Source organism: Taudactylus pleione, unplaced genomic scaffold (assembly GCF_031769625.1).
Source record: "Taudactylus pleione unplaced genomic scaffold, aTauple2 ptg000611l, whole genome shotgun sequence".
NCBI classification, from domain to species: domain Eukaryota; kingdom Metazoa; phylum Chordata; class Amphibia; order Anura; family Myobatrachidae; genus Taudactylus; species Taudactylus pleione.
In genome coordinates, this window is record NW_028285013.1 from 4,352,223 (window position 1) to 4,378,016 (window position 25,794).

The following is a 25,794-nucleotide window of genomic DNA, read 5'->3' on the forward strand; positions in this document are numbered from 1 at the left end:
AGCTGGAAGCAGTGCTGCGCATGTGCTGTTACATCTTAAAACCAGCGCATGCGCAGCACTGCCTACAGATGCGGTAAGTTTGTGTCCCCCCCTCCGCTCACCTGCCCCCCCTCCCCCCACCCGCTCACCTCCCCCCCGTTCATCACTTACCTGCCCGCGCAGCAGCCTCTGGCTCCGTCTGCTATGCGGTCATGTGGTCTCCCAGCAGCACACAGTACTGTATGAAAAAAAAAATTTTTTTTTCTAAACTTTATTGTGTTCTGCTGGTAGAACACATGACCGCATAGCAGACGGAGCCAGAGGACGCACCAGAGCGCTGGAGAGAGACACCCGGGGACCTGCACACGATGACAAAGGTAAGTGTTACCTGCTATTCGTCACCTCACAGTGGCGAATAGTAACTACATCAAATTCCGAAAATACATAATTTTCGGAATTTGATGAATACCATAATTTCCATATCCCCATACTAATGTACTAATGTATGGGGAGTGTGGAAATTAACGCAGGGGGACTTAGCAAGGAGATATCTGTGATATCTCCTGTGCTAAGTATCTTCATGAATACTAAAATAACGTTATTTAAGGAAAATTTCCTTAAAAACGTTATTTTAGTGTTGATGAATAGGCCCCATAGTGAGCTAAGCACTCATCGTTCTCCATGCGGCTCTTGTTGTTATAATAATTGTTATATTTCACACAAGACCTACATATTGTATCCTGCCTCCTGCTTCAACATCCACTACTCTCTCCCTAGCTACTCTCGCCAGCTCCTCCCCTGCTTCGGGGGTTCAATCCCTTCGCTTTGCTCCTCTTTCAGTGGCTCGCAACCGGTTAGTTGCACGCTAGCCAAAGGGTATAGGGGCCTATTCATCAAACCTAAACTATTGTTTTTAAGCTACTTTTTACCATAATTATCTATCACTTGTATTCATTAAAAGGCTTAACGCAGGAGGTATGACTAATATCTCCTGGTTAATATGGGGATGTTGAAATTCTTGTATTCACCAAGCCCGAAAATCTTAGATTTTCGGTAATAGTAGGTGAAGGCTGGATAAGCATGAGAATATGTAAGATTACTGTTTTTTTGCTGTTGGTTGTTTATGACAGCCTTGTTGCTGGGCAGTTTATAGTGCTGGCTGGTCACATGTTTGGTAGAGCCAATGATATTGCTTGAGGGAGAGGTCGGTTTATCAGTATATATTGGTTCGTTTGCATGTAGACTGCCTCTTTGGTTATGGATCTTTGAAACCCACCATCCCACCCGTTAATGAATATTGTGTCACACTAACCTTTTCTTTTCCCAATGAGGGGAGGCGCAGCATGGCGGGAGTATGCTGCAGCTCAGTGGTTTTATGTGGCGCAAGATAACTTTGTGGGGGCACTTGCCCTCGATGAACCTGGCGAATTTGTCCTTCTCCATGTGGGGGGAACCGGGCGCTTTTCTGTGCGTAAGCGCCTCGGATTGGCCGAGGGGGGAAGTGAGACTCTTGCATCGTTAGTTCGTCTTGAGGGGGGACGTGTCAGTCGTTCCCCGAGTATTCGCGTGAGGTGAAAGCTGGAACTGAGTCAGCAGCGTCTCTTTGCCACCCTGGTTAGGTTAATTAATTCTAAATAAAAGCTGTGACCTTTTAGCCAAGCTCTTGTTGTCTGTGTCGTTATTTAGTAGTTTAAGTAAGTAAGCTATACAAGGTTGTTAAGGGTTAGAAGTAGGGGTGAGCGGGTTCGGTTTTACTCGGTTTTACTCGGTTCTTATCGCCACTTTACCGCAAATTCGGCTCGATTTTATTCGCTATCCAAAACACGTGTTCGGCGATAGCCAATAAAAAGATCCGAGTAAAATCGAGTAAAACCGAACCCGCTCACCCCTAGTTAGAAGCAATAAACCAATGTATTATCTTATTGATAATGTAGTTGTACGCCATCTCCAGCCCCCAAAAGCACTCACAAGCTACCGTGTAGACGGCTACTTGTGTTATACTTACCTGCTTTCAGCGTGGTCCTTCTCTGGCTCTCCATCACTCCTCCTCAGGATTCCGGCTCCGGCTGCACTGTGCTCACTGCATGCTGCTATAGCCGGGAGGCGTCTTCCCTCTGTTCACCGGTAGCACTTGTAAGTGCTTCATCAATTAACAGTTTAGTTACCAAAAACAGTGGACTGAAGAAGCACTTACAAGTGTTACCGGGAAACAGACAGCGGGGAGACACTTCCCGGCAGCAGCAGCTGAGCCATGAATGTATACAAAAATAAAAATAAGTCTGCAGCACCCTCCGCTCTTCCCTTTGAAGCCGCTTGTAATTGCAGTGCAGACCTGATCAGCCAGCAGCTGCCGCACATATGACAGCTGGGCAGCCCCGGCCGGGAGGGGGCGGTTTGTGGGGGGCATGCAGGAGAGGGGACTGGAGCCGCCGCCGCTGCCGATGACGCAGTGGATGCAGCAAGCAGTAGGTCTGAGCCAGACACGCCGCTGGGGGGACAGATCCCTGCACAGCACTGGCAGCGCAGAGGCGATGGAGCGGGCAGACTATAACGGTAGTGGATGACTGTAGGGAAGAGTATCTATTTTCCGAAAAGCTGTCATTGCAAAAAAATGGCGGCTTTTCGGAATAGATACTTATGGGGAGGAGGAATGATGAATTCCTACGGTAATTAGTTAGAACGCCATGCAAGTCCTAAACCGAATTATCTCCGAAGAATATTTAGCAATGATGAATAGACCTGCGATGAACAGTCTCCCTGCCCCACCTGTATCAATAGCTGAGTTCAGAGTTGTAATGCTATTTGTTAATGGTATACTGTATTGTACTATGCTACCATTATGGAGAGGTACTGATATATACTAATATATATGTACTAACTGTATAGAAAGGAAGACGAAATTTGTATAGAATTGAGGATAGATAAGATTGCTGGTTTTCTGCTGGGTGTTGGTGTTTATGACAGCCTTGTTGCTGGGTAAAAGTGAGTATGTCAGATGGTTGGATTATCCTATGGGATTTGTTGAAAGGAGGAGTTAGGTTGGGACTATTTAAAGGGCTGCTAGAGCTCAGCCCAGTCTCTTTGTAGTAGGGGTGTGCACCGGCCACTTTTCGTGTTTTGTGTTTTGGTTTTGGATCTGGATCTTTCTTCGTGTTTTGGATCTGGATTGGTTTTGCCAAAACCACCCTTCCGTGTTTTGGGTTCTGGGTTTTGTGTTTTGGATCTGTATTTTTTTAAAAAAAAGCATAAAAACAGCTAAAATCACAGAATTTGTAGGTTTTTCTGCTCCTATGCTATTATTAACCTCAATAACCTTAATTTCCACTCATTTCCAGTCTATTCTGAATACCTCACACCTCACAATAGTGTTTTTATGTCCAAAAGGTTGCACCGAGGTAGCTGGATGACTATGCTAAGCGACACGAGTGGGCGGCACAAACACGTGACCCATCTAGGCGTGAAACTGCAGTGGCAGACAGGATGGCATTGAAAAACTAGGCCCCAAACTGTACATAATGCAAAGAAAAAAAAGAGGTGCAAGATGGAATTGTCCTTGGGCCCTCCCACCCACCCTTATGTTGTATAAACAGGACATGCACACTTTAACAAACCAATCATTTCAGCGCCAGGGTCTGCCACACAACTGTGGCTGAAATGATTGGTTCGTTTGGGCCCCCACAAAACAAGCTGGCAATTAATCTGTCCCTGCACAAACTGGCTCTACGGAGGCAAGAAGTCGTCCTCATCCTCCTCATCCACAGATTCCTCACCCTCTTCAGTGTTATGTACATCCTCATCCTCACAGAGTATTAATTCGTCCCTGCTGGAACCACAGGTCCCTCTGTACGTTCTGGAGGCTGGTCTCCCTGGAAGAGTTGATCATTCATTTTATGAACATCATCTTCTCCACATTTTGTGGAAGCAACCTCCTACGCCTTTCGCTAACAAGGTTCCCGGCTGCACTAAACACTCTTTCGGAGTACACACTGGAGGGGGGGCAACTCAGGTAAAATAGAGCCAGTTTGTACAGGGACCTCCAAATTGCTTCTTTTTCCTGCCAGTACAGGTACGGACTGTCTGACATGCCTACTTGGATGCTGTCACCGATGTAATCCTTTAACAGACAGACGCACGCTTGTCGCTGCTGCTTTGAGGATTCAAGTGCGGCTACAGCCCACACAATTCACAAAGACAGAAAAAAAAAAAGAATATTTTTATTGTTTGTGGAGCACACTTTGAGGGTTACACCACCCTCTAACAGACAGACGCACGCTTGTCGCTGCTGCTTTGAGGATGCAAGTGCGGCTACAGCCCACACAATTCACAAAGACAGAAAAAAGAAGAAGAATATTTTTATTCTTTGTGTAGCACACTTTGAGGGTGTCACCACCCTTTAACAGACAGACGCACGCTTGTCGCTGCTGCTTTAAGGATGCAGGTGCGGCTACAGCCCACACATTTCACAAAGACCGAAAAAAAAAGAACAATATTTTAATTGTTTGTATAGCACACTTTGAGGGTGTCACCACCCTTTAACAGACAGACGCACGCTTGTCGCTGCTGCTTTAAGGATGCAGGTGCGGCTACAGCCCACACAATTCACAAAGACAGAAAAAAGAAGAATATTTTTATTGTTTGTGTAGCACACTTTGAGGGTGTCACCACCCTTTAACAGACAGACGCACGCTTGTCGCTGCTGCTTTGAGGATGCAAGTGCGGCTACATCGCACACAAGTCACAAACACATTAAAAAAATAGTTTTTTATTTTTTGGAGCACTTCGTGAGTTACACCACCCTTTAACAGACAGACGCACGCTTGTCGCTGCTGCTTTAAGGATGCAGGTGCGGCTACAGCCCACACAATTCACAAAGACAGAAAAAAGAAGAAGAATATTTTTATTGTTTGTGTAGCACACTTTGAGGGTGTCACCACCCTTTAACAGACAGACGCACGCTTGTCGCTGCTGCTTTGAGGATGCAAGTGTGGCTACATCGCACACAAGTCACAAACACATTAAAAAAAAAATTTTGATTTTTTGGAGCACTTTGAGAGTTACAACACCCTTTAACAGACAGACGCACGCTTGTCGCTGCTGCTTTAAGGATGCAGGTGCGGCTACAGCCCACACAATTCACAAAGACAGAAAAAAAAAGAACAATATTTTAATTGTTTGTGTAGCACACTTTGAGGGTGTCACCACCCTTTAACAGACAGACGCACGCTTGTCGCTGCTGCTTTGAGGATGCAGGTGGAATCTAGACGGGATTTGGAACCGAGGACACACTACCTCCATCAATTGTCTAAATCCCACTGCACTAATGTCGGATACCGGACGCACGTCTAACACCAACATAGCAGTCAAGGCCTCAGTTATACGTTTTGCTTCAGGATGACTGCTGTCGTACTTCATCCTCATCGCTAGGGACTGTTGGAGGGTCAATTGTTTAGTAAAAGTAGTGATGTTCCTACTTCCTCTCTGGGATGATGAACAACTCCCAGCAGCAGCAACAGCACTAGTAGGAAGTGGTTCTTGATCTTTCCCTATTTTATTTTTATCAGAGAAAGTTTGGTCCTCCATTTATGTTATATTGATATATATACGTGCGGCTAAAGCGCACACAAACACAGAAAATATTTTTTTATTTTTGCTGGAGAGTAGTACACTTTGTGGGTTACACCACCCTTTAAGAAATGAGCCAGCCGGCTCTTTACTTATGGGACACAGGCGCACGCTTGGCGCTGCTCCTTTGTTGATGCACGTGCAGCCACAGTGCACACAATTCACAAACACAGAAAATATATATTTTTTTGGTTTGGAGTGTACTTTGGGGGTTACAGAACCCTTTAACGGTCAAGCCAGCCGGCCCTTTACTTATGACACAGGCGCACGCTTGGCACTACTTTGTTGATGCACGTGCGGCTACTGCGCACACAATTCACAAACACAGAAAATAATTTTTTTTTTGGTTTGGACTGGAGTGTACTTTCGGGGGTTACAGCACCCTTAACGGTCAAGCCAGCCGGCCCTTTACTTATGACACAGGCGCACGCTTGGCACTACTTTGTTGATGCACGTGCGGCTACTGCGCACACAATTCACAAACACAGAAAATAATTTTTTTTTTGGTTTGGACTGGAGTGTACTTTCGGGGGTTACAGCACCCTTAACGGTCAAGCCAGCCGGCCCTTTACTTATGACACAGGCGCACGCTTGGCACTACTTTGTTGATGCACGTGCGGCTACTGCGCACACAATTCACAAACACAGAAAATAATTTTTTTTTTGGTTTGGACTGGAGTGTACTTTCGGGGGTTACAGCACCCTTAACGGTCAAGCCAGCCGGCCCTTTACTTATGACACAGGCGCACGCTTGGCACTACTTTGTTGATGCACGTGCGGCTACTGCGCACACAATTCACAAACACAGAAAATATATTATATTTTTAGCACTTGGGGGGAGCACCCCTGACGGACAGAGCACCCCCTGGACAACACTACAGCACCTCTTTAGGACTGGGACACTGCACAGGACTTTGGAGTGGACACAGCCCCTATGGAGAACTGACTGCACAACACAGTCCAGCCAGCCCCTATGGACTTTGAAGTAGTGGACACAGCCCCTATTAACAACAGCAGCACAGCACAACACAGCCAGCCCCTATGGACTTTGAAGTAGTGGACAACAGCAGCACTACACTACACTACACTACACAGCCCTAACTCCCACCCTCCCTCTTCACTGTCCACAGCCGAGTGAGAAAATGGCGCCGACGTGGGTACCTTATATAGGATCCAAAACCCGCGAGACTCGGAAGGCGGGAAGATGACGTTTTGCCTCGATTTCAGAATCCGAGTCAGGCGGGAAAAGTCGAGCCTGACTCGGATCGGACTCGGATCGGGGGAGCTCGGGGGGGTTCGGATTTCAGAAATCCGAACCCGCTCACCCCTACTTTGTAGTGGATCTTCTTAAAAGCTGAGTATATTTTGGTGCATTTGATAGTACTATGTTCATCTGTCCTATTTTAGCTCTTTGTAGTGGATCTTCTTAAAAGCTGAGTATATTTTGGTGCATTTGATAGTACTATGTTCATCTGTCCTATTTTACATCAGTGAGCCCATCTGCTAGCCAGCTGTCCCTCTGTTAGTTTCATCAGGTCCCAGCCCCGTCGCTCTGCTCCCCCTCCCATCCAGTTTGCATATTTTTCATGCCCGCTGCGCGCGGCTCCCTCCCGTGTGTCACCTCCCATTTCATCGGCAGCCCTCCTCATGGCGTCCCCGGACGGATTCACTATTTCCACAGGCAATCCCCCAGCAGCCGCTGCCTCTGCCTCCTCAGGTGCGGGCTCTCCCTCTTCAAGCGGGCCTGCTGCAAGCCCGGCTTCCCCCTCACCCCTCCTTCCTTCTCCAATCCATGCCATTATTTTGGCACCAGAACAGTCCCCCCCTGCCCGCAGTACCAACCCCGCGCCTCTTACCTTCTCATCCCCCGCCGCTATCACTGCCGCTCCTCCGTCAGCTTCGCTGTTCGCAGCCAAGGCGCCACCTCCGGTTCACCACCATATTTCCCCTTCCATCGCGGGGGCCGCTCTTGTGCGCCACCCGGCGCCTGCTTCTACCTCAGTTCCCATCAGTCACATGCCGGCAACTTCACTTGGCCCTATGCTGGTGCGGGTGCCGGGTTTTAATCTCCGCATTTTATCCCTTGCATTGCTGTTCACAGGTGGTCCCTCCGGTCTGGCTCATGCGGCAGGCCCGGCGGCCATCTTTCAGCCGGCGGCCATTTTAGGTAGAAGCTCCCCCTACTTTGCTGGCACTGCCAGTCAGGTGCCCGGCGGTGTGCCCATGCACTTACCACCGCCTATTGGCTCCCCACGCATAGTGTTGGGGTGCCTTTTAGTTTTGTGTCACAGGCCCCCTTTTCAGCCCCCTTGGTACACTGCAGCGAGTAGTCAGGCAACTGTGTTCACTACATCTACGCCCATTACCATGGCCAGCCCTTCTTGGAGTCAGGCATCCTGGAGCTCAGGCGTAGCTCCTCTCATTTTAGCTTCCTCTGCGGTAGCCCCTCCCACCTCCCGTTATGCATCCCAATTTGCGGCATCTTCCATATACTATCCTTAAGCTTTGCAGCAACCCCAATTTCTTTGCCTCTGCTTGCCTCCTCTGCAATTTTACCCCCCCCCTGCCGCACCACCTCTTCAGCCACCACTTCCACCTCCCATCCCACACACAGTGCCATTGCCCCCCGTATATGTACAGGCCCAGTCAGTTATCTCCTAATCATGGCCCAACACATTCCCCCTCCTGTTTTGGTCCTGTCGCATCCACCTGTAACTGCTACTTTGTCCAAGTTGCCGGTGCCTCACCCGTCTTCATCAGTTTTAGGTTCCGATGTTGTGAGCGGTCTATCCGGAGTGGTGTATGTTTGGTCCTTTGTTGCCCGTTCCGGGTCAAGACGAGTCGACCCCGGTGACCGAGACAGGGGAGGCGTCAAGAGGTAAAGCTGGCGAGGCGGTTCCTGGGCCATCCGGTTCTGGTGATTATGAAACTGCTATGTCTTTTTCTGATTCTTCTTCATCCTTATTACACTCTTCTGGTTCCCCTGCATGCCCCCGTAAGATTGCTAGAATGGTAGCGCGGCGTTTTGGCTAAAAAGTCAGGTTGCGTGCTAGGGAGGATGATGAGACAGGGGCTAAGGCGCAGGAAGCAGGTGCGGTCACAGTCCAATGTGCAAATACTGCGGTACTCCGGGGTTTGCAAAAAAGTGTCAAAGGCAGTATTCGTAGAGGAACATTCGCGGACCTTTGGTCGCTCACGGTTGTAATGAAAAAGGTTTTCACTAAGGCTAATAGGACGGGGGGCTTTGGTAGGATGCCTTTTGCTTCTTTAACACATGTTTAAGGGCATGCTCATTTCGCGGCGTGTTACTTAGAGACCAGGGCGGAAGAGCATGTAGACACTATCAGATTTTTATTTATGATGCTGTGCATGTTCGTCCGGTCTCGCGATTTGGCGTGGCGCGAATATGACTCTCAATTTAGGAAGAAACATGACGGTGCTCTCGTCATTCCGTTTGGGTTTAAGGACGTAGAGGTATGGCGGGCATAGGCCACAAGGGAATTGGTCAAAGCTAGATATCTAATATGTTTGGCTTCTCTTACTAGATGGGTAAGGTTATATCCATGTAGGGAAGATGCTTTGTTTTGTTAGAAGGTTTTTTCATATGGTTTTCGTTTACCTATAATAGGGCCGTTGGTATTTAGGTATCACAGAACTTTCGCTCCGCCAGGGATTTTCCGGGGGAGTTGAGGGATAAAGTGGGTGCGGAGGTTTTGAAGGGGAGGATGGAGGGTTTCTTTCCCTGTCCTCCTTTGCATAACCTCTGTATATCCCCTGTGGGTGTGGTCCCTGTAAGTGCCAGGTAATTTCCGTTTTATACAACATCTTATATCCTCAGGGCTGTTCCGTAAACGATGCCATACCTGAGAGTTGTTCAGGGTTGTGTATCAATCTTTCGATGATACTTTAGGCTTAGAGCGCATTTTTGCTCATGGCGCTTTGATGGCGAAGTTAGACATAGAAGCTGCATTTCGTTTGTTGCCTATGCATCCCGAAGCCATGCAATTCAGGGGTTTTCGGTTGTATTCTGGTTATTTTGTAGATAAATGTTTGCCTATGGATTAGCGGGTTTCCTGGGCTTATTTCGAGAAATTCAGCTCCTTTCTTCAATGGGGTCTTCATGCCGGTACAGGTCAGTCGGGCATAGCACACTATCTGGATGATTTTCTCTTCATAAGTCCAGGAGATAGTGACGTTTGTTCTGATCTCCTTTTTTCTGCGCAGGCAATGTTCCAAGTTTTAGGGGTTCCTAGGGCTCAGGAGAAGATGGAGGGTCTGGTGTTTTGCTTATCATTTTTAGGAATCTAGATAGATACAGCGGCGGGTTGTTGTAGGCTACCGCGTGACAAAGTAGAAAAATTGCTGGAACTTATGGCAGTTTGCTCAGCAGCAAACTCAGTTAGGTTACGTAGAGTTCAATCACTTCTAGGTTCCTTAATTTTGCTTGCCAGATCATTCCCATGGGTAGAGTATTTTTCAGAAAATTGGAGAGGGCCATAGCCGGGTCGGCATGGCCGCATCAGCATGTTGCCTGTCGGCTGAGATAAAGGAGGATCTTCTACATCGAAACAGGTTTTTGTTACAATTTAATGGCAAACGTATTTGGTCATCACCTCCTGTGGCGAACAGCATATTGCAACTTTTTACTGATGCGGCTGGGTCGTCCGGTTTTTGGGATCTTTTTCAATGGTGTAGGGTGTGCTGCCCCGTGGCCGTTTGATTGTCGCGAGGAGGGCTGGACAAGTAACTTGCTGCTGTTGGAACTGTTCTCAATTGTCATTTCAGTTGAACTCTGGTCCGCGCGACTTAGCAACTGTCATGTAATATTTTGGTGCGACAATCTGGATGTGGTTCACGCCAGCAGCAACCAGCGTTCATCCTCACCTTTTGTGTTTTCGTTTGCTTTGACATTTAGTTTTGCGCTGCCTCAAGGCTAATATCAGATTTAGAGCTAGGCACGTACCAGGTATATTTAATGAGATTGCTGATGCTTTGTCTCATTTTCAATTTGCATGCTTCCGAGGCTTGTCCCGTCGGCTTCTGACGTTGGTTTGGTGTGCCCCTCGTTTGTGTGGCAGATCATCAGGCCAGCTTAGAGGGTTTGGCGTTGCAATCGCTAACCCCATTTACTTTCAGGGCTTACTCGGACGCTTGGCGTACTTGGTGCACACACATTGTGCACTTCTGGAGATGGAGGGTTAGTAGCCGGAAGATTTGATTTCTTCCTTTGTTTGGGTTAGATATCAACAAGGTAGATCCAGGGCTTCTACTGGGTCTGCTCTTGCGGGGGTCTCCTTCTGTTGCAGGCTAAAGGTTTTTCACTATCCCACCAGGTCTTTTGTACTAGTGAAGGCTGGGAGGGGTTGGGTGAAGGGGGCACCCTCGCGCTACTCCCGTGTACCGGTTTGAATTGCAGCTTTTGTCCGATTTGTTACAGTTATGGGGAAGATTTATTCTGATAGGTTTAGGCTTCTCCGTTTCGCCTTGCTTTTGCAGCTACATTTTTTGGAGCTTTTTCAGGGTTAGTGAGTTGTGTAGCTTTCAATAACACATTTAGTTCCTTTGGGTTTTTGTTAGTATATCGCTTTTAGAGATTCGGCTGTGCCTTGCAAGCTTCGATTCTCTGAAACGATCAAACCGGAAGGGGTAAGTGGGTTACTTAAATCAGCATCGGGACGTGATTATTTGTCCGGTTCATTTAGCTTCACAGTACATGTTACGCCCGCCTCAATGGTTACTGCATGCATACCACACACCCCTCACTGAGTACCACTTCACAGGGGGCTTTAGGACGGGTTTATGGAGTCAAGGGTAAATCCTTCAGATTATGGTACCCATTCATTTCGTATTGGTGCTGCTACTTGCGCTGCTCTATACGGGGCGTCTGCAGAGTTTATTCAGCAGGTAGGGCGCTGGAAATCGGCTGCTTTTGGGAATAAGTGTGTTGCGGGAAGTTATAGATGCGCACCTTGCTTTAACCCGAAAACGTTGCTTACCCGCCAATCGTTGAACGGCTAGCGTTCAACAATTGGGGGTGTGAAGTGATTTTTTAATTTTTCCTCCCGTTAGCCATGATCTGGCCCAATTTGGTTCACGGGTAGGTTTTTTAGTTTTTCTTCTTCACTCGGGTTCCTGTTTTCCCCACTTACATGCATCCCTGCTAGTCAGTTGCTATGTGTTTGATTAAGTTGTGTTGTTGGTCTTGGGTTTGGTGTGGTTCTCATGGTTAAGGTTTTCTCTTTTCCACAGATTTTGGAAAGGAGGATGGACAGGTGTGGCTTGTGGGCCACTCTTATATCTTTTGGGCGGAAAAACATGTGTTGGCCCAGAGTCAGGCCTGATGGCCTAGTGGTTTTAGTATTCGATGGATTGGTTTGATAGGATTGCGCGTTGAGTCGGTGTTGGCTTTGATTGTGTCATCAGTGTCGGAGTGGGGAATCCCAAAATTTTTAGTGTTGCATGTTGGAGGCAACGATGTGGGTCAGTTGAAAAGTGTCGAGTTAATTGAGAGGCTTCGTGAAGTTTTGGATGAGATGCGTTTGCGATGGCTGACTGTTCCGATGGTGTGGTCTGAAATGATGACTCATTTGAAGTGGAGTGAGGTGCATAAGCATGGTGCATTGGAGAGGGCTTGTAAGAAAGTGAATGGCGCGTTTACAAGGCATGTTTAGTCCATCGATGGAGTGGGATTTAGTCATGGTTTTTCTGGTGGGTGAGCTTGGGAAGTTTTATTTCGGAATGATGGTGTGCATCTGAATGCTTTAGGTACAGCTTTGTTTGTGAAAGGCTAGTTTTTCGTTTTGGGTGGCGGGCCAGTCTCTCTTAGGGCCTGGCTTTGGCGGGAGTACGCTGCAACTCAGTGGCTTTAGGTGGCGTAAGACAACTTTGTGGGGGCACTGACCCTCGTTGCCCCTGGCGAATTTGTCCTTCTCTGTACGGGGGGACCCAGGTGCTGGCTGTATGGAAGCACCTCGGATTGGCCCAAGAGGGAAGTGAGACTCTCACATCGTTAGTACGTCTAGAGGGAGGACGTTTAAGTCGTCCTCCGAGTATTTGATCAAGGTTGAAAGCTAGAACTGAGTTTGCAGCGTCTCTTGGCCACCCTGGTTAGGTTGATTGATTAATCTATAAATAAAAGCTGTGACCTTTTAGCCAAGCTCTGGTGTCCGTGTCTTTATTGATTTTATAGCCTAAGTTAAGTAAGCTATCAAGGTGGTAAGATATGTTGAAGCAGTAAACCAATGTAGATCTTATATATAACTAATATAGCTAACAAAATATTATATGAAAATCTTTGCACCACCACTGTGCTGTGCTACTGTATGCTACAATGAGATATACTAATCTATATAATTATTCTCTAAGGTCTGTCCTGTCTTTAACATGCACGCGCAGTGTAGGGGTGAGCGGGTTCGGATTTCTGAAATCCGAACCCCCCCGATCCGAGGCAGATCCGAGTCAGGCTCAACTTTTCCCGCCTGACTCGAAATCGAGGCAAAACGTCATCACCCCGCCTTCCGAGTCTCGCGGGTTTTGGATCCTATATAAGGTATCCACGTCGGCGCCATTTTCTCACTCGGCTGTGGACAGTGAAGAGGGAGGGTGGGAGTTAGGGCTGGCTGGGCTGTGTAGTGTAGTGTAGTGTAGTGCAGAGTAGTGTTATGCTGTGCTGTGCTGCGCTGTGCTGCTGTTGTCCATAGGGGCTGTGTCCACTACTTCAAAGTCCATAGGGGCTGGCTGTGTTGTGCTGTGCTGCTGTTGTTAATAGGGGCTGTGTCCACTACTTCAAAGTCCATAGGGGCTGGCTGGACTGTGTTGTGCAGTCAGTTGTCCATAGGGGCTGTGTCCACTCCAAAGTCCTGTGCAGTGTCCCAGTCCTAAAGGGGTGCTGTAGTGTTGTCCAGGGGGTGCTCTGTCCGTCAGGGGTGCTCCCCCCCAGTGCTAAAAAAAAAAATATTTTTTCTGTGTTTGTGAATTGTGTGCGCAGTAGCCGCACGTGCATCAACAAAGTAGTGCCAAGCGTGTGCCTGTGTCATAAGTAAAGGTTCGGCTGGCTTGACCGTTAAAGGGTGCTGTAACCCCCAAAGTACACTCCAAACCAAATAACAAAATATTTTCTGTGTTTGTGAATTGTGTGCGCAGTAGCCGCACGTGCATCAACAAAGTAGTGCCAAGCGTGCGCCTGTGTCATAAGTAAAGGGCCGGTTGGCTTGACCGTTAAAGGGTGCTGTAACCCCCAAAGTACACTCCAAACTAAATAACAAAATATTTTCTGTGTTTGTGAATTGTGTGCGCAGTAACCGCACGTGAATCAACAAAGTAGTGCCAAGCGTGCGCCTGTGTCATAAGTAAAGGGCCGGCTGGCTTGACCATTAAAGGGTGCTGTAACCCCCAAAGTACACTCCAGTCCAAACCAAATAAAAAAATATTTTCTGTGTTTGTGAATTGTGTGCGCAGTAGCCGCACATGCATCAACAAAGTAGTGCCAAGCGTGCGCGTGTGTCATAAGTCAAGGGCCAGTTTGGACATCTGGTCCGGACTGAAGGACGTGCCAACAATTTCTGACAAGTCTACTGTCACTGCATATGATACTGTCCTCAAAGCAGCAGCGACAAGCGTGCGTCTGTCTGTTAAAGGGTGGTGTAACCCTCAATGTGCGCTCCACAAACAATAAAAAAATTCTTCTTTTTTTTTCTGTCTTTGTGAAATGTGTGGGCTGTAGCCGCACCTGCATCCTTAAAGCAGCAGCGACAAGCGTGCGTCTGTCTGTTAAAGGATTACATCGGTGACAGCATCCAAGTAGGCATGTCAGACAGTCCGTACCTGTACTGGCAGGAAAAAGAAGCAATTTGGAGGTCCCTGTACAAACTGGCTCTATTTTATCTGAGTTGCCCCCCCTCCAGTGTGTACTCCGAAAGAGTGTTTAGTGCAGCTGGGAACCTTGTCAGCGAAAGGCGTAGGAGGTTGCTTCCACAAAATGTGGAGAAGATGATGTTCATAAAATTAATTATCAACTCTTCCAGGGAGACCAGCCTCCAGAACGTACAGAGGGACCTGTGGTTGTGGATTCCAGCAGGGACGAATTAATACTCTGTGAGGATGAGGATGTACACAACACTGAAGAGGGTGAGGAATCGGTGGATGAGGAGGATGAGGACGACATCTTGCCTCCGTAGAGCCAGTTTGTGCAGGGACAGATTAATTGCCAGCTTGTTTTGTGGGGGCCCAAACGAACCAATCATTTCAGCCACAGTCGTGTGGCAGACCCTGGCGCTGAAATGATTGGTTTGTTAAAGTGAACATGTCCTGTTTATACAACATAAGGGTGGGTGGGAGGGCCCAAGGACAATTCCATCTTGCACCTCTTTTTTTTCTTTGAATTATGTACTGTTTGGGGCCTAGTTTTTCAAACTGCCATCCTGTCTGCCACTGCAGTGTCACTCCTAGATGGACCACGTGTTTGTGCCGCCCACTCGTATCTCTTAGCATAGTCATCCAGCTACCTCGGTGCAACCTTTTGGATATAAAAACACTATTGTGAGGTGTGAGGTGTTCAGAATAGACTGGAAATGAGTGGAAATTAAGGTTATTGAGGTTAATAATAGCATAGGAGCAGAAAAACACACAAATTCTGTGATTTTAGCTGTTTTTATGCTTTTTTTAAAAAAAAATACAGATCCAAAACACAAAACCCAGAACCCAAAACACGGAAGGGTGGTTTTGGCAAAACCAATCCAGATCCAAAACACGAAGAAAGATCCAGATCCAAAACCAAAACACAAAAAGTGGCCGGTGCACACCCCTAGCGCAGTGGGAGCTGGGGGTGCCCGCCACACCTCCAAGGGCTCGCATGGCTAGGGAGATGGGACAGAGCTAGCCAGAGTGAAGGTCCTGTTGGGCCGCCTGAACGGAGTAAGTATGAGAGTAGGAGGGACGGGAAAGAGTGAGGAGGATGGGGGAGCAGATATGGAGGAGGCAGGGCTGGACAGAGCAGGGGGCGGGGCAGACTATAGTGACCCGTGTCCCTTTACTAATAATACAATATACTGCTTTATAAAATCATACGGGAGTGGGATGGGCCCTATTTCCATTTGGCACTGGAGCCCCGAAATCTCTAGCCACGCACCCACTGTCATGTAACATTAAATAGTTATATAGCTGGAAAATGAGAATCCTTGTCTTCAATATATGAAGGGAATAGAACATAAAGGCGTAGAGAACTAGTTAGACCACTTGTGTCAGAGTTGTTAAAGCTGGATGATAATTACACCTGAGAAGAATTGCGCCAGCTCTGCGGTAATGAGGTCACGACCCTTACCAGCTTATTTCCTTCTTACACAAACAGCTTCTGTTCAGGTAAATTTAGTTTAAGCGAGCGCTGCTATCACAAGACAATAGGACCCTCATTTCCTCTTGTTGACGGCTCATTGTAAGATGACAGCTCCAGAATAGATACATCCGGAGGGACCTACAGTAACTTTAGATTAGGTTAAAGAAAACGTAATTTCAGAAAATGGGTGAACTACCATCACTTTAACCACATGGGAAACCTCAAATACACTTTAGAATGCCTAAACATGCCTCTCGTTTATACATGTTAAAGATGCACAATAGAGTTTGTTTTCAGGGGTATTAAGGCTTTGTCCTGCTGAAAATAGCTACACAGACTGAGTGCACAAATAATGCATTAAATAACTATAGCATGTAAGAAGGACAGAGGTGCTGGGTTCTCGATGGAGCCTTTGATTGGTAGTTTGTGGCACAGCTAAAATCTGCTACAAGCAGCTATACAGGATGTAGTTATGAGACCGCAGCCGCCATGCTGCCGGTCTCAATACCGACAGGGGAATCAAGGGACTTAAGATAGGCGTTGAAATACCGACACCTATCTTAATCCTGATGCCGGAACGCCCAAGGACGCCAAGCCGGGTGAGGAAAGTCCGGGGCACCCTTAGCGTTAGCCGTAGGGGCGAGGATTAGATTTAGGGAGCGTAGCGGGTTTAGGGTTAGGTTTTGGGGGGGGAGGTTAGAGTTAGGCACCCCTAAGGGGCGAGGGTTAGGCGCACTAAGGGGGGAGGGTTGGGTTTAGGCACGAAGGGTGGAGACTTAGGTTTAGGCACTAACTGGGAGGGTTAGGCTACAATAAGGGAGGGTTAGGGGGAGAAGGGGGAGGGTAAGTATACTTACCCAACCCCTGTCGAGATACCAACCATCGGGATGCTGCTGTCGGTATTCTGACAGGAGGCATCCCGACAGCCGGCATTACATACTAGGGGTGTGCACCGGCCACTTTTCGTGTTTTGTGTTTTGGTTTTGGATCTGGATCTTTCTTTGTGTTTTGGATCTGGATTGGTTTTGCCAAAACCACCCTTCCGTGTTTTGGGTTCTGGGTTTTGTGTTTTGGATCTCTATTTTTTTGAAAAAAAGCATAAAAACAGCTAAAATCACAGAATTTGTAGGTTTTTCTGCTCCTATGCTATTATTAACCTCAATAACCTTAATTTCCACTCATTTCCAGTCTATTCTGAATACCTCACACCTCACAATAGTGTTTTTATGTCCAAAAGGTTGCACCGAGGTAGCTGGATGCTAAGCGACACGAGTGGGCGGCACAAACACGTGACCCATCTAGGCGTGAAACTGCAGTGGCAGACAGGATGGCATTGAAAAACTAGGCCCCAAACTGTACATAATGCAAAGAAAAAAAAGAGGTGCAAGATGGAATTGTCCTTGGGCCCTCCCACCCACCCTTATGTTGTATAAACAGGACATGCACACTTTAACAAACCAATCATTTCAGCGCCAGGGTCTGCCACACAACTGTGGCTGAAATGATTGGTTCGTTTGGGCCCCCACAAAACAAGCTGGCAATTAATCTGTCCCTGCACAAACTGGCTCTACAGAGGCAAGATGTCATCCTCATCCTCCTCATCCACCGATTCCTCACCCTCTTCAGTGTGTACATCCTCATCCTCACAGAGTATTAATTCGTCCCTGCTGGAACCACAGGTCCCTCTGTACGTTCTGGAGGCTGGTCTCCCTGGAAGAGTTGATAATTCATTTTATGAACATCATCTTCTCCACATTTTGTGGAAGCAACCTCCTACGCCTTTCGCTGACAAGGTTCCCGGCTGCACTAAACACTCTTTCGGAGTACACACTGGAGGGGGGGCAACTCAGGTAAAATAGAGCCAGTTTGTACAGGGACCTCCAAATTGCTTCTTTTTCCTGCCAGTACAGGTACGGACTGTCTGACATGCCTACTTGGATGCTGTCACCGATGTAATCCTTTAACAGACAGACGCACGCTTGTCGCTGCTGCTTTGAGGATTCAAGTGCGGCTACAGCCCACACAATTCACAAAGACAGAAAAAAAAAAAGAATATTTTTATTGTTTGTGGAGCACACTTTGAGGGTTACACCACCCTTTAACAGACAGACGCACGCTTGTCGCTGCTGCTTTGAGGATGCAAGTGCGGCTACAGCCCACACAATTCACAAAGACAGAAAAAAGAAGAAGAATATTTTTATTGTTTGTGTAGCACACTTTGAGGGTGTCACCACCCTTTAACAGACAGATGCACGCTTGTCGCTGCTGCTTTAAGGATGCAGGTGCGGCTACAGCCCACACATTTCACAAAGACCGAAAAAAAAAGAACAATATTTTAATTGTTTGTGTAGCACACTTTGAGGGTGTCACCACCCTTTAACAGACAGACGCATGCTTGTCGCTGCTGCTTTAAGGATGCAGGTGCGGCTACAGCCCACACAATTCACAAAGACAGAAAAAAGAAGAATATTTTTATTGTTTGTGTAGCACACTTTGAGGGTGTCACCACCCTTTAACAGACAGACGCATGCTTGTCGCTGCTGCTTTAAGGATGCAGGTGCGGCTACAGCCCACACAATTCACATAGACAGAAAAAAGAAGAAGAATATTTTTATTGTTTGTGTAGCACACTTTGAGGGTGTCACCACCCTTTAACAGACAGACCCACGCTTGTCGCTGCTGCTTTAAGGATGCAGGTGCGGCTACAGCCCACACATTTCACAAAGACCGAAAAAAAAAGAACAATATTTTAATTGTTTGTGTAGCACACTTTGAGGGTGTCACCACCCTTTAACAGACAGACGCACGCTTGTCGCTGCTGCTTTAAGGATGCAGGTGCGGCTACAGCCCACACAATTCACAAAGACAGAAAAAAGAACAATATTTTAATTGTTTGTGTAGCACACTTTGAGGGTGTCACCACCCTTTAACAGACAGACGCACGCTTGTCGCTGCTGCTTTAAGGATGCAGGTGCGGCTACAGCCCACACAATTCACAAAGACAGAAAAAAGAAGAATATTTTTATTGTTTGTGTAGCACACTTTGAGGGTGTCACCACCCTTTAACAGACAGACGCACGCTTGTCGCTGCTGCTTTGAGGATGCAAGTGCGGCTACATCGCACACAAGTCACAAACACATTAAAAAATAGTTTTTTATTTTTTGGAGCACTTCGAGAGTTACACCACCCTTTAACAGACAGATGCACGCTTGTCGCTGCTGCTTTGAGGATGCAAGTGCGGCTACAGCCCACACAATTCACAAAGACAGAAAAAAAAAGAACAATATTTTAATTGTTTGTGTAGCACACTTTGAGGGTGTCACCACCCTTTAACAGACAGACGCACGCTTGTCGCTGCTGCTTTAAGGATGCAGGTGCGGCTACAGCCCACACATTTCACAAAGACAGAAAAAAAAAGAACAATATTTTAATTGTTTGTGTAGCACACTTTGAGGGTGTCACCACCCTTTAACAGACAGACGCACGCTTGTCGCTGCTGCTTTGAGGATGCAGGTGGAATCTAGAAGGGATTTGGAACCGAGGACACACTACCTCCATCAATTGTCTAAATCCCACTGCACTAATGTCGGATACCGGACGCACGTCTAACACCAACATAGCAGTCAAGGCCTCAGTTATACGTTTTGCTTCAGGATGACTGCTGTCGTACTTCATCCTCATCGCTAGGGACTGTTGGAGGGTCAATTGTTTAGTAAAAGTAGTTATGTTCCTACTTCCTCTCTGGGATGATGAACAACTCCCAGCAGCAGCAACAGCACTAGGAGGAAGTGGTTCTTGATCTTTCCCTATTTTATTTTTATCGGAGAAAGTTTGGTCCTCCATTTATGTTATATTGATATATATATATACGTGCGGCTAAAGCGCACACAAACACAGAAAATATTTTTTTATTTTTGCTGGAGAGTAGTGCACTTTGTGGGTTACACCACCCTTTAAGAAATGAGCCAGCCGGCTCTTTACTTATGGGACACAGGCGCACGCTTGGCGCTGCTCCTTTGTTGATGCACGTGCAGCCACAGTGCACACAAGTCACAAACACAGAAAATAATTTTTTTTTTGGTTTGGACTGGAGTGTACTTTGGGGGTTACAGCACCCTTTAACGGTCAAGCCAGCCGGCCCTTTACTTATGACACAGGCGCACGCTTGGCACTACTTTGTTGATGCACGTGCGGCTACTGCGCACACAATTCACAAACACAGAAAATTATTTTTTTTTTGGTTTGGACTGGAGTGTACTTTCGGGGGTTACAGCACCCTTAACGGTCAAGCCAGCCGGCCCTTTACTTATGACACAGGCGCACGCTTGTCACTACTTTGTTGATGCACGTGCGGCTACTGCGCACACAATTCACAAACACAGAAAATAATTTTTTTTTTGGTTTGGACTGGAGTGTACTTTCGGGGGTTACAGCACCCTTAACGGTCAAGCCAGCCGGCCCTTTACTTATGACACAGGCGCACGCTTGCCACTACTTTGTTGATGCACGTGCGGCTACTGCGCACACAATTCACAAACACAGAAAATATTTTTTTTTTTGGTTTGGACTGGAGTGTACTTTCGGGGGTTACAGCACCCTTAACGGTCAAGCCAGCCGGCCCTTTACTTATGACACAGGCGCACGCTTGGCACTACTTTGTTGATGCACGTGCGGCTACTGCGCACACAATTCACAAACACAGAAAATAATTTTTTTTTTGGTTTGGACTGGAGTGTACTTTCGGGGGTTACAGCACCCTTTAACGGTCAAGCCAGCCGGCCCTTTACTTATGACACAGGCGCACGCTTGGCACTACTTTGTTGATGCACGTGCGGCTACTGCGCACACAATTCACAAACACAGAAAATATATTATTTTTTTAGCACTTGGGGGGAGCACCCCTGATGGACAGAGCACCCCCTGGACAACACTACAGCACCCCTTTAGGACTGGGACACTGCACAGGACTTTGGAGTGGACACAGCCCCTATGGAGAACTGACTGCACAACACAGTCCAGCCAGCCCCTATGGACTTTGAAGTAGTGGACACAGCCCCTATTAACAACAGCAGCACAGCACAACACAACCAGCCCCTATGGACTTTGAAGTAGTGGACAACAGCAGCACTACACTACACTACACAGCCCTAACTCCCACCCTCCCTCTTCACTGTCCACAGCCGAGTGAGAAAATGGCGCCGACGCGGGTACCTTATATAGGATCCAAAACCCGCGAGACTCGGAAGGCGGGATGATGACGTTTTGCCTCGATTTCAGATCCGAGTCAGGCGGGAAAAGTCGAGCCTGATTCGGATCGGACTCGGATCGGGGGGGCTCGGGGGGGTTCGGATTTCAGAAATCCGAACCCGCTCACCCCTATTACATACCCATTCCCAGCTATACATGTGCACAGTAGTTTGATGCAGCCTGGATCAAGCAAAGCCTTCCCTCCTATGCAGCCCCTACATTGCCGGCTGGTGGGTAAATCCCATCTCAAGATGACGTGACCTAGTGATGGAACACAGCGCTTTTCCCAGCTTGTTAGATTGAGTTACTCTGCAGTCCCCATAGCATCTGTGAGTTATCTGCAGGAGCCCAATTTATAAATAGAAGGACGCAGTGACTATAGTGCTTTATGTGGCAGCTTTGTGGTAATTAGGTAAATGACTACAGTTCTCAGTATCTTGCTGTCCTGCATTTCTATTGCCCAGCTTTAAAAGCTTGTTTAGATAAATGACTACAGCTCTCAGTATTTACCTTATACATAATGTATAAAGGTCTATTCATTATGTTAATTATCAGGGTCCGAACAGACCCCTGGTAATTAATATACTAACTAGACGCGAGCTGTCTCTCCGGCGCGGAGACAGCTGATCTGAAAATCAGCTGTCTCCCCGAAGAGCTTCACTGCTCCTTTGGGGTCACGCACTGCTCCTACAGGTCAACCATGCACACAAAAGCTCTGGCGTCCGGCGGAAGGAGCCCATAGGGAAGGAGCGGGTTGCAAGCTGTGAGCAGGAGCCAACGGCATCTGAAGATGGTGAATGCTCACGCAGTCAACCTCTGAATATATTGTATTTTTGTTGCTTGATTTATTCTGTCCCCATACTAGTATATGGGGACAGCGGACCATTCCGGAGAGAAAGGTAAGGAGGAGATATCTGTGGTGTCCCCTGGCCACCTACCTTACGTCTAAAATTGACTCCATACATCTCGACATAATATCCCGCCAGACCCTCTTCACTCCTCCCTCACCTTTCCCTGACCACACCACCCCATCCATCTTACCAACATCCTGCTCCCCTGTATCTGGAGAGGAAGTCATGGCCCTCATCGAACCCCCCTTCCACCTCCCCCCTTGACCATATTTCTTTCTCACCTCTTCTGCTACCTTTCACCCTCTGCCTGTTCCCATCTTGCCCCGCTCCTCAATCTCTCCCTCTCATCTGGCACTGTCCCTTCTGCATTCAAACATGCCCTTGTCTCCCTCATTCTTAAAAATCCTAACCTTGATCCTAACACTCTATCCAACAACCGATCCATCTCTCTCCTCCCTTTTGCCTCCAAACTCCTTGAGTGTTTTGTTTACAACCACCTTTCTGTCCTCCTACTCCCTCCTTGCCCCTTTTGTGTCAGGTTTCCATTCTCTCGACTCCACTAAACTGCCCTCACGAAGGTCAGCAATTACCTCCTTGCTGCCAAATCCAAGGACCACTACTCTCTACTCATTCTCCTTGACCTCTCTGTTGTTTTTGACACTGTGGACCACCCTCTCCTACTGCAAATCCTTCACTCTCTTGGTCTACTTGGAACTGCCCTCTCCTGGCTGTCCTCTTACCTCTCTGATCATTCCTTCTCTGTCTCCTCTTCTGACCCCCCCCTTCTGCATTCAAACATGCCCTTGTCTCCCTCATTCTTAAAAATCCTAACCTTGATCCTAACACTCTATCCAACAACCGATCCATCTCTCTCCTCCCTTTGCCTCCAAACTCCTTGAGTGTTTTGTTTACAACCACCTTTCTGTCCTCCTACTCCCTCCTTGCCCCTTTTGTGTCAGGTTTTCATTCTCTCGACTCCACTAAACTGCCCTCATGAATCAATCCTTCTCTGTCTCCTCTTCTGACCCCCCCCCCCCCACTTCCACTAACTGTAAGTGTTCCCAAGGTACTGTTCTTGGACCTCTCCTATTCTCCTTCTATACGTCCTCTCTAGGTGAACTCATCAGCTCCTTTTACCTCCAATATCATCTCTATACTGAAGATACTCAGATCTACCCCTCCTCTCCTCACTCGTATCTCCAACTATCTCTCTGCTATCTCTTCCGGGATGTCCCAGTGCTTTCTTAAACTTAATATGTCTAATACTGAGCAGATCATCTTCCCACTCTCCCCCATAACCTGGCTTCCCAAAATTTCATAATCAATTGACAGCACAACTATCTTCTTTAGCCCAAAGTGCGCTGTCTTGGAGTTATCCTGGACTCTTCCCTCTCCTTCAAACCACACATTCAGCACCTCTCGCAGTCCTGCCATTTACATCTCAAAAATATTTCCATGATCAGACCCTTTCTCACCCAGGATGCTTCTAAAACCCTTATCCAATAACTGGTCATATCCAGATTGGACTACTGTAACCTCCTCCTATCTGGCCTCCCTGACTTTCACCTCTCTCCAATCCAATCTGTCCTCAATGCTGCTGCTCGGCTCATCTTTCTCTCCAAATGTTCTATATATGCCTCTCCTCTTCTACAAGCCCTACACTGGCTCCCCTTCCCCTTCAGAGCTCAATTCAAGGTTCTTACACTCACTTACAAAGCCCTCACCCATTCCTCTCCCATTTACATCTCTGACCTCATCTCCCTTCACACTCCCATCCGCCTTCTTCGCTCAACAATACACATCGCCTCTCTTGCCAATTAATTACTTCCTCCCACTCCCGCTTACAAGATTTTGCCTGTGCAGCCCCTTACCTCTGGAACTCTCTCCCTCTTCCCATCAGACTCTCCACCTCTCTACAAATCGTCGAACGAGCTCTCAATACCCACTACTTCATCAAAGCCTTCCAGCTCTTATCCTAACGTGCTGCTACTTGTTCCTTCCTCCCTGTCTACCCCATCGGTGTAACACTTCTTTGTCTGCCCCGCCGCTTTAGAATGTAAGCTCTCATGAGCAGGGCCCTCTACGCTGCTTCTCCTTACTTATACTGTCATCTACTCCTTACTCGGGCACCTAACACTTTGTTGCTTATGCCCTGTTGCTTATTTGAGTGTTATGATGACTAATGCAGCGATGTATATAAACCTTGTCCTGCTTTGTATTGTACTGTAAGTCACGTGTTGTTTGTTCACTTATTTGTCTATGTACTTTGTAAGGTGCTGCGGAACACTTGTGGTGCCATATAAATAAAGGATAATAATAATAATAATAATAATAATTATTATTATTATTACATAGCACCTATGCAGGAGACTCCTGATGGGAAGATAATATCGGATAGCAAATCGCCTGTCAATATGTACTAGCGTGCGCTGGATTGTGCAAGCCCTGAGGCTCCCACTTTCAATGCCCTTGAACGCTGCAACACCGCCAGTAATTCTGGACAATTCAACAGGCTGGCGTAGCGCATCCTTCTGCACTCAGGGCCTGATTCAGAGCCGCTCGTAAGCGGCCGCTCGTAAGCGGCCGCTCGTTCGCTCCGAGCGATGTTCGCACATATGCGCATGTGTATGGGTTTCAGTACACATGCGCGAACCAGTCAGTGCGGTCGAAAATCGTGTGCTCGCAAAATAGCGAATGCCTGCTAATTTAAGTGACAGGATGAAGCGTTTGTGGGTGGTAACAGGGGAAGGTGCTTGACAACGGGGAGTGGAGATCCGAACGCAGGCGTGCCAAACGGTCAAAACGGGCGTTTTAAGGGTGTGCATAATTAACAAAGCAGCGTCATCTACCATGTCACTTGGTTGTCTTTTAGCCTGAACTGCTCGCATGATTGCGGTAGGAAAATCCAACCACAAGCACTGCGAGCAGTTCATACGCCTTTCGATGTACTCGATTAATCTAATAAATAGCGGAAATGACGTATGATGCGAGCGGCCAGGGGGCGTTTTTTCCAAAATAGTGAGCGCATGTTTCGTTCGCTCGTTCAGATATAGAGGCGTCAACAGACCGCAAAGAGCGAGCGCTTAATTTAAATAGCCAGCCCCTTTTTCTGAACGAGCGTCCGCAAATAGCGTCCGGCTCTGAATCAGGCCCTCAGTCTTACCATGGTCACTGTGGCTGCAGCTCTGCGTCTGAGGACTCAGCCACGTGACACTCCCATAACACACCAAATGAGACTTTTTTTTTTCTGCGTTCTCTTCGAGGCCACATCCCAGTCACTGCCCAGGAATGGCCATGGTTTTGCCTCGCCATTTATAATGCCAGCGGTCCCATATGCAACAGCGCATTTGTGCATACACACAAATAATTGCTCACTGCGCAAACATCGGCATTACGTGCAACTCTGAATCAGGCCCATGGTGTCCGAAATATATTAGAAATGTATAGGGCGTTGTTGGACGGTGACGCACGGAGATGTCTTATGGGTGAGTTGTGGGTGTGTCGCTACACAGGTACTTCATGGCTCACATTGGAGGCCATACTTTGATAGAGAATCTGCACCAGGCACAGGGTTATGGCAAGTTATGATGATGCGACCGATGTTTGTGTCTGAAGACGCACAAAGCGGTATTTGAGCACTCAGAGACGCTCAAAGTATTAGTCATTGCAGATTCTGATGCATGGCTGTAAACCAGCGAAAGGCTTTGCTGAGAAAGGGGATGAGCGCCCGCCACTGGCAAGGAGGGGGCCAGACCCCTGGAGGC